This window comes from Geospiza fortis, unplaced genomic scaffold (assembly GCF_000277835.1).
Source record: "Geospiza fortis unplaced genomic scaffold, GeoFor_1.0 scaffold24, whole genome shotgun sequence".
In the NCBI taxonomy this organism is placed as follows: domain Eukaryota; kingdom Metazoa; phylum Chordata; class Aves; order Passeriformes; family Thraupidae; genus Geospiza; species Geospiza fortis.
The window spans coordinates 927586-936433 of NW_005054432.1; positions in this window are offsets into that span (position 1 = coordinate 927586).

An 8848-nucleotide genomic window follows, 5' to 3' on the forward strand; every position below is an offset into this window, starting at 1 on the left:
TCCCAGCTGTATCTCATCTCTGCTTACTTGGGCTCTGCAGCAATTGCTGCAGTTTTCCTGCCACAAGCAAGGGTGGCTCTTTCCACAGCATTTATGTGAAACAGATCTGTGTTGTTTTCAGGAGTTGTCTGTGACCTGTTGTGACTGGTTGTATTATATTATACCACAATCCTCACAGAGAGGAGAATAGGGATGGTCTACAAATTATTACTGAGGAACCCCAGATTGCATTGCAGTCGACTCTGGAGTTTGATGAAATTTCAGGTGGGGCTTATGGTTCATATAATATGTCAGGATTTCTCTGCTAAATAGCTGAAAAGAGTTCTTGTTTTAGAGAGACTTCATTGCTAGTGAAATATCAGCTGCACATGTATGTGACACAGACAAGAGAATGTAATTTGCAGTATTTCAAGTTTGGGTGTGTTAAAATGCATAGAATGTGGGTTGGCCTTTGAGTTTAAAGCACCTGAATGTGAGGATTCCTATCAGATGGCAACATCCCTGGCACTGATGTGACTGCTATGGTGTGGTCAGAAACACCTGGGCAAGTGACAGATCACAGAGCAGACAGTGAACCCCACAACTCAGCTTCCAGTCTGCATTGGTTATTTAAATCACACTCTCTAACCCTGCCCCTGCTTGGGCTATCTCACCTGAGACCTTTGAGTAAAACTAGGTGAAAATATACTTGCAAGAGAAACATTTTGGGAATGTAACTCACTTGCAGCACGTTAAATGAGCAAATTTAAAAGCCAGTGTGAGTGAAGAAAATGAGAGAAAGGTTTCTGAAGCCAGTGAGTAACCAAAGCAGAAACAGGACACTGGCTGTAATTTGTACCTGAAACCTGTGAAAGCTGACCCCAGGCTTGCAATTGTAGAGCAGGTCTAACCCCTAATAGGCTTGGACAAGTAAATAAGACCTTGCAGCAGTGAAAGTGCCTTATTGTGACTGGGCTTGTGGGAGCCAGTGTTTTTCTCAGCCAGGCTCCACTCCACTGTGTGCTCCTCAAGATAAAGCTCTTTCACTTAGGCTTAGTTCCAGTAGTCAAGATTTCTGTGTATTTTTAGCATGTTGTTTGTTTATCATCTGCCATATATTTCTTATAGCAACAGCAGGGCAAGTTAAACATGGGGTCTCGTGTCTAAAATAGCTTTTCTTGGAGAACACAGTGCTTTTATACACTCTGGTTAGGCTTTTTTTTTTTTTTGAGGGAGGGAAGGGGAAATTTTATAAAAAATAAGTGTAGAATAAAATAAAATTTTTAAAAAGTGGAAAATCTTTGAAGCTGACACTGCAGCTAAATCAAACTGTTTAGATTTATGTGCAAAGTAAGGAAATTTTGGTGCAGAGGGTTACTTTAGCATTTCTTTCTGTGGAGAGAAATGTCAATGAGCATGAATGTGTACGCACACACACACACACAGAAGATGGGTACAATGACTCATGCAGACAAAAGAAAAATTAAGAAAGCTGACAATGCAAGGGCTGGTATTTAAAGCAGGAGGGGTGTGTAGTGAGCATTCTTGTAGAGTAGCCATTATTTATTAAGTAGAGGCAGAGTGAGTTGAGCTATACAAAAATATAATGAGACATGCTTCAAGGAATTTGCAGCCTATTACAAACTCAGAGAAAACCACTGCGGGCACATAAAGTACATTAAGTGCTGGTACAAGTTAGCAGTAGTGAAGGAATCTGGCTGAGGTCATTGTTGAAAAGCATTGTGAAAGGAATGAGTCTGGAGGAGGAGGAGGAGGAGAGGGGAGAGTCATCTGAGGTGAAATTCTTTGGAAGACTTAAGTGGACCTGACACCAGCTCCTCTGCATGGGGTGGATTTTATCCTTGATGCTGGGGGAAGATGACTTCCCACTTGGAGAGGCAGTTGGGGGAAGGAGGAGAAAAGTGAGGCAGGTTGGACTGGAGGGAAAGGTTTTATGGTGGGAATTGAAGGAGCTTTTGAAGATCAAGAGGAGATGATAGGAAGGGAAGGGAAAATAATTTGGATGTATGGAACTACAAAATGACAACTGAGCTTGATTTGGAGCTAGTCAAGAAACACTGGTTACAGGTGCTACTGAGATGGTTTTTGGGAGCTGAGTCAATCCAGAGCATTCAATACCATAGGAAATGAAGAAAAATTGGAAATAAAACAAGAGTAGAAGAGGGGAAAGCTTCATTTAATTAATTCCTTGCCTGGGCACCGGCTATCCTTATTTCAGGTGTGTGTTGTTTCTTAATTTAAAACAAAAATTATTATCTATGCCCATGTCATGGAGGTGATCAGAAAACAGAAGGGGACCTATTGCTGTGGGGTTGTCCAGTAATACATTAAAAAAAAATCTATGAACCCAATAAGTATGAAGGAAGAAAAAGGAAGATCAAAGGTGGGATGAAAAAGAAGTTGCTTATTAAATTGCCTAGAGAAAAAAAAAAAAGTGTCATCTGGATTTGAAAAATGAGCAGTAGTGAGGTAAAAGCAGGAAAAGCCATGAGGAGGGAGCTGACTCTGAGTGGCCAGGTGCCTCCCTTGGTTTATACTTAGTTGGTTTTAACTAAGAGAGAAGTATATCCTGGTGTGGGGGTGGTCCCCACACAGAACCCAAGGCTAGGCTTTGCTTGGTTAAAGGTTAGTGCTGACAATACCATCTTATCACAGCAAGCTGAAAAGGAATGCAATGGGACTTCCTAGCAGTGAATTTTAGGGAATCTTCCTGGTTTCTTGTTGCAAGGGACAAGAAAATAACAAATTGTGGCTGGTATAGCATGGCTCTTGGGCAGGTTTCAAACCAGCCATGGTTTTAAACAGTGTGATGAAGTAGAAGATCTTGCACACTCTATAAATTGTAAAAGAACCTCCTTGCACCTTCTCGTTTCCCATATGATTCCTGTGCACTCACTGGGGCTGCACACTCGCAGAGGAGCCAAGCTCCAGGTAGCAGATGATCCTGGCTGCTCTCTAAACAAACTGGAGAGAGAAGGGGCAGACAGTATTTCTTCCAAGATCATAAATTTCAGGGAGGAATTCTTTATCCTTCTCAAGAATTATGCAAGAATATCTTCTACCCCTGGACCTGTTAAGCTGTGGGTGCCCAGCCCTACCTTTGGCACTGTGAAAACAGAGCAGCCCTGTTGCTTTTGGGTGTGACCTTTGGCTCTCCTGTGGCGTAAATTGATGAGTGTGGAAACACCTCACCTCTGCAGCCTGACCCTGCTCACCTCCTGTGTGGGGGACACCGAGGCTTGGACTGAAGAGCAGGGCATTTAGTTACAAATCTAGGTAAGCTACATGCTGTTTCCCAGGTATCTGAATGTGCACATGGGAGCAGGGAGGGAAGAGTTTGCCATTGTCTTCAGTTTCTGCATTCCCCAACTCCTCAGTTCAGAGCAAGGGTTCTGGAATTTATAGCCTCCTACATTTATTTCATAACAGTGCAGATGCTTCTAAGCCAGTGAATTCAACCATCCTGACAACATATTTGCTTTTTCCAGCTGTTTCTTCCAGGGATGCTCAGAGACCCTGTGGCCCTACTCAAAAAAATATCTGTTGTTGAGAAAGAGTCTCAAAAGATTATTTTTGTACCCTGAGCAAATACTTGTTGAAAGAAATATTTTTTGAAATATTTACTTGTATACCAGATGACCTTTCACCTGTTTAGCATGGTAGTTAGTGTGACTACACCTTCTGTGTGTCTCCTCAGCAAAATCTGGTTTAGAACATTCCACACAGATCTGGAAAGAGAAACCTGCAGTTTGGGGAAAAAGATGTATCTGTGGACTGCTGCCCCTGCCAGTTTTCAGGAGTTTATTACTCTTAGGGGAAAGCTTAATAGTCTGTTAATTGAGAAGACAGAAGATCTTTTACACTTGGCTGCACACTATTATTAGGAGCATGGCAATAAAGGGAACAAACCTTAGCCCACATATTCAAGCAAAAATTTGCAAAATAAGTTTAACAAGATAGTGATGAATTATCCACGCTACGATGTGTAGCAGAGCACAAAAGGGATAATAGCAATAAAAGCATTGATTACTGCCAGGGATTCTGCTCATTTTTATTTTTTCCTTGTTTCTGGTGCTTCTGACTTAATCCACAGGTTGATTGCAACTCCATAATGTCATGGCAAGGTGGAGTCCAGCCTAGCTTGGAAAAAATTTCTAATTTTTCCAAAATATCACCACTTTTTAAACTTTGATTCCAGACAACTAGATCAGAGTGAACACCGAGTTCCTGGGAGGTACAGAACAGTTTGTTCTGAGGTTTTGCTTGCTTTGTATGCAGCAGAAACTGCTGCTTTTCAGAGGGTGGTCTGATGGTTCTGTGATTCACACGTAGTAGCAGTGGTACCATGACAACTTCAAACTCAGCCGTGCCTGTGAATTTCATCTCCAGTGCCAGCCCCATCTTTTATAATTCCCATGGTGGCTTTCTTGGTGGTTTGTTTGGGCTTTTTTTATAATGGTACAGTGTCACTCTGAACTGTTCCTAAGATTTTAATGCCAGTTGTTATTGTCCCAGCTTAAACAAAGAAAAGAACACAACATTAAATTTGTGAACACTTCTGGGGCTTATGTTTTTATATCAAAGTAAATTATGGCTATGTAAACAAGAAATTATTTGATAAACTCTGTTGTGATTGATCCTTATCTACTTAAAAGAAGTCCAGCATGTGGCCACGCTGCTGGAATGGAGTCCATGAAATTTTGACCTCAGACATTCTTGTGATTAGCTCCTGGTTCTTGCATGTGGCTCTGCCAGGGCAGGGCCTGAGCCTGTGTCTCTGTACCAGGGAAACCAGAGGTCTCTTGCAAAAACAACTGTGGGCTTTTGAATCTAAATCCAGTGTATTCCAAATGAATCTGCACCATTTACCACTTGAGAGAAGATATTTTTTAAAGCCAAGTTAGGAGCACCTGCGCTGGGCTACGTAGAGAGCGTGGAATCTTTGAAAAGGAGGAGTAATATATCTTTCCATGCTCTGTTTTAATCAGGCCATCATCTGTTTTTGTGGACAAACAATTAGTTCCAGGACAGCAGACAATGATGCAGTGGAAGGCACAGCACCATGGTCTGTCTCTAGAGCCTGTAGCTGTCCTGCCCCGTGCCTCATGTAGCCCTTTTGGGAAACCAGGTGTCTGCAGGAGCAGTGGGCAAGCATTCATAGCATGGATATTTTCAAACCTTTGTGGTTTGCTGAAGAAGCTTCTGTTTATGCTCCTATTTAGAAAAAAAGGAGGACTTCTGTGCAGCAAGGGTTTGCACCTGGCATGGTGAACAGCTGCATTGTAGGGAGAAAGGATTTTAGCAGGAGGGGCATTTTAAGTAAACTCATTAAGTCCTACTGCAAGCACACAGGTGTAGCTTGAAGCAGAGGAGCAGGCTCTGTTGCTGGACCATTTTTGTGTTGATCATCAGGTTGTGGGTCAGGATGAGTCCTTGCTGGTGCTAAATTTCCAGTGTTTTCTTCTGTGAAGTTGTCTGTTTAGAAATACATATAACCAGGGCCGTTGGAGTGTGTGTCAGGGCCCGGGCACCACAACAGGCTGGCACTGTCCCTTGCCTCCCTGATGGCAGAGCTGGTGCTGCTCCTGAGCCTCCTCTGCTCCCTGAGGAGATGGTGGGGGGACAGGAGTGGCCATGAGGCCCTGCCATGCCCTGCTGTAGTGGCCCTGTGCCCTGATGGGAGTAGGAAAAATAATGTCTGCTGTGCACTCAGATGAGACAATTCTCCTTGTTCAGGAGGAGCACAGGGGCCCAGGCAGGGCATTTGATGGTGGCATCTGAGAGCCATATATATGCCAAACATCTGGAAAATATATGGAATTTGCATGCAAGATGTGCACTATCCACTGACATATCCTCTGTAAATCCAAAAATGGAGGGGGGTGGGGGGAACAACCCCAAGCTGAAGAAGAGGAACTTTCCAAACATTTTAAGTGCATTTTTTAACAGCAGATCTACTGTGTCTCCTGATGAGTCCTGACTAGCCTGAAGTCTCCTCACACAAATTGTGTCAGCTCTGCCAGGAGCTGAGGTTATTTTGGGCCTGCCTGGATCATGTCAAAGCCTTTTGCACCCTCTTACCCTGGTGCCACTGATGTGCTGCTCTGGCTGGGGCGTGCACTGCCCTGACCCGGTCAGGTATGATGCACCCTCTCAAACCAAACAGCTGCTGGGTGTGGGCACCTCCTCCTGTCCTGGGAGAGCAGAAGGGCTGTGCCATGTCACAGGAGAGGGCTCTGGGAGCCAGGACTCTCAGGGGCACTTGGGCTTTGCTCAGAAAGGAGGAGATGGGGCGTGAGGAGAGCACTTGTGCTGGCAGCTCTCCTCCACCAATGACTCAATAAAATCTGGCAGCCAGCTGGATCACCACCAACACAGTGTCTTGAGGTGTTGTTAGGACAAAGTAAAAATACTGTGAGCTGGTGTGGCATCTACACTGTGCCACATCTACGAGCTACTCAGAGTCAAGGTAGTCTAAGGAAATGTGAACCTGCTGGAGCTGTCATGGAGAAATTTGGTGTAAGATGCTGGCACAATACAGGAGGCAGTGCATAGCTGATGCTGGCTTCCAGCTAAGGGTTCCACAAGCCTTTCAGCAAGGTATGCCATGTGTGGATGTTGAGTTTGTTGTTGCTGAAATGGCTCCCAAGGTGTTAAAGAGTCTTTTTTCCCAGCCCCGTGCTTGAAGAAGAAGTCAAGATTCCTTGGCTCTGGTTCTCAAGGTTGTTTATTTTCTCTTATCTATCACATTCTTTCTCTGACCTGCTGAGATCTGTCCAGCAGGTCATGTTGTGGCACACTGACTGCCCTCAGGGTGGTGTTATCTTTTTACACTAAAAACTTCGTATATTTTATTTACAATAATTTTCCAATACCTATCACCTATGTTAGACAGTCTGTGTCTATCCTAAACCAATCCAGAAGTGCCAGCATCACAGCAGAAGATGGAGGACAAGAAGAAGAAGGAGAAAGACAGGACACACCCAGATTCCTCCATCTTGCTTCTTGAACCCCCATTCTAAAAACCCCAAAATTCTACATTTTCACCCTGTGATAAATTCACTAACATTCCACTCAAACCCTTGTGGCTTGTAACTCCTCGCCTTTCAGGACTCGCTGGTCAGAGTGACCCCGAGATACATTAGAAAGTCTCTTTTCCCAGCCCGGTGGTCGAAGAAGGAGTCAGAGCTCTTCATTTCTCATTGTCAAGGTTGTTTATTGTTCCTTATCTATAAAATTCTTTCTCCTGTCCAGCCGAGTTCTGCTCAGCAGGACAGTTCCAGGCACTCTGCCCGCCTCTGGGCAGTGTTTTGTCTTTATACTAAAAACTACATATACAATGTTTACAATTACTTCCCAATACCTATCACCTATGTTAGACAGTGAGCTTCTGCTCTAAACCAATCTAAAAGTGCCAACATCACAGCAGAAGATGGAGGCCAAGAAAAAGGAGAAAGGCCAGATTCCTCCATCTTGCCTCTTGAACACCCCATTCTAAAAACCCCAAAATTCTACTTTTTCACCCTGTGATAAACTCACTATCATTCTATTCATCCTTGTGGCTTTTAACTCCTCGCACAAAGTTGGTAATTGTTTCCAAGGGCTAAAATCAAGGCACAGGTGTCTTTGACTCCATGCCAAGGTCTCTGAGCCCCCTGCCAGGGTCTCGAGTCCTCCAGGGCAGTCAGAGGGATGTCCTGGGTTCCAACATGTGGAGAAATGGCAGCACAGCCATCCGCGTCACCCTCTGGGGGGGAATCTTGGCCGCTCCACAAACCAAGCACTCGACAGAGACCAAAACGCACCCAGCGAGGGCAGAGGAGCTTTCTGAACCTCTGAAACTGCTGCTCTTTTTTTCACACTGGTGAAACCTCAGTCTGCACCACTGTGTCTGCAGAGAAGCACGAACATTCGTTGCAAGGGAAACTCGCGGTAACAGTTGGCGTGTGCTGCGGAGCAGGGATGCTGACAGACGGCTCCCAGGAAGGGGACGGGAGCGCACACGGGAGCAGCAGCATCTGCCCACCAGGAACCAGGAGCTGGGGCCATGCTTTCCAACAAATGACACAGTCTGGGCAGCTGCCTCTGCGAATGGGGAGCCTTCAAAGATGCTAATGTCTCTCCTGCAGTTTGACAGCACAATCGCGTGTGACTCCTGGTGGCTGATCTTTCCTCAAACACTTGGGTTTTCCATCCCTGGAAATGGACCGGGTGCTCTGAGAGCCTGCCAGCTGTTTGGTTTTAAGGCAACAAGCACGTTGCAAGAATTATTTTTTTTACATGTGCTTGTTTCAATATGTTCAGATGTGAAAGTACTTAACTGCATAATGCCCCAGATGTCTGAAGGCCTCTTGGGGATGAGAGCACGCACTGGTGATGTTGTAGCCTGGAACAGTGTTTTTTGTGTGCATTAGGAATGACTACAATTAGCAATGGAAATTTAGGGCAGGAAACCACCTACCCAGAGAAGAGATCGACTGCAGACAGAGCCATGCACAATAATTCTGAAAACTGAGCAATATTTGACGTCCAGATAAACTGAAGATAAGTCTGAAACTCAGCCACTCAAAAACCAAGTGAAAGTAGGTCAGTGAGTTTAGACCCAGCACTGCAGTTTGAACTCACAGAAAGTATCTGCATATTTTTCAAAACAGAGGCACTGCCTAAAGCCATTGCTTTGCAGCAGATCCAGAAGTCGACTGAACATCCAAAAGCCTAATCCAAGACCTTCCAATGCTGCAATAATATTGAAAATGAGACTAAATCATCATCCTTTTTTAAGAAGTGTTCAGTCAGGGGAAAAAATTTAAAAGGGTTAAGCTTCAGCTGACACATGCCCTACTTCTCA